Source organism: Gadus chalcogrammus, chromosome 21 (assembly GCF_026213295.1).
Source record: "Gadus chalcogrammus isolate NIFS_2021 chromosome 21, NIFS_Gcha_1.0, whole genome shotgun sequence".
Classification (NCBI taxonomy): Eukaryota; Metazoa; Chordata; class Actinopteri; order Gadiformes; family Gadidae; genus Gadus; species Gadus chalcogrammus.
This window is the reverse complement of record NC_079432.1, coordinates 14599784-14601205: the sequence shown is the minus strand read 5'-3', so window position 1 is coordinate 14601205 and position 1422 is coordinate 14599784.

Genomic DNA, 1422 nt, shown 5'->3' with positions numbered 1-1422 from the left:
GCATCACTTAGTTCACGGACCACCGCGGGTATGCCATGCACCAACCACAAACACATTGACAATACACAACAATCCAAGAATAAGATCTGATCCACTTACGTAGGTAGCGCTGACAAATACAATATTGCCTTCTAGATCATACTAAATCTCATCAAATAGGTCAGTCTCAAGATCAGGGGCGTTGCTAGACCTAGAGTTTTACTGGGGCAAAGGCCCCCAACTGCCAACATTTTTTTTTTTACGTGTGCACAATATGAAATAGATGGATACAGAAGGGTATGTACAAGCTTCAAAATCATTGTCACTGTCATATTGTAGGCTATATTAAAGCACTGGTAAAGGTAAAGACGCAAAGATGGATTCATGAGTACCGTACAATTATATTTATTTAAATACATACACATCTCAAAGATTTACAAATAAGGTAACTGACAAATAAACAAAAAGTCTCTTTATGACCTTCACCTCTTTATCAGGAGAAGTCTACACATCTATATTTATTTAGAAGCTGTGTGGAAACAGCATAATTTTGCCAGAACGACATGTACTAAAAAGGCAAGAAACAAGGTTTAAAACTAATAGAATTTCTGACTTAAGGTGAGGTGGCTCATTGCCACCAATCAACCTGGAAAATGTTATAGAACCATCAAAGCTCTTAAATTAAACTAAATAAGGCCATACACTACTGCATAGAGCCTTTTTTAATGATTATTTTTTCACTATTAAGCTGTATCGCCGCGCCTTCATGGTGGCAAAGCGGTCAATAACGTGGCTTTGACTCACTTTGCATAGTTGCTCCTTTTCAATGGACAAAAGAGAAAGTTGGTGAAGCCTTCCTTGCCCCATGGTTGACCTAAGCCAGGTGTGGAGCCTTCTCGACACACTGAAAGATCGCTCACAACTACAACTGTTTACAGGAATTGTGAGTGCAATGATCTGAATTATCTGTGTCAGTGTTGGGAACATTGTTGGATCCATATATGTTAAAAACACCCTGTATATCCATAATTTCCTTTTTTGTGTTAAGGAAGTTTTTGTCCACTAATGCCGCTTTTCCACCGCACATGTAGCTCGACTCGACACGACACGACTCGACACGACTCGACACGGTAGCAGCGCGGGTGCTTTTCCACCGCAAATAGTACCTCCGGGACGTGGGCGGGGTCGTCTGCGCGAAAGGGCCGTGACGTATTTTTGTACGCGACGCAAACAACACCTACGTAACCCACACATGGACAGAACCCACATAACAACAATGGAGAACATCGATGCGATGGTATTCGTGTTCGTATTATTAGCTGGCATGTTGAAGAAGTGGAATATGTTGGCTGCGGCGCTACTATGGCTGTTCTATCGTTACCAGCATGGTTGCCATGTCGCTCTCGTGACTTCGTCACACTCTCTGGCCAATCAGTGGCCGGC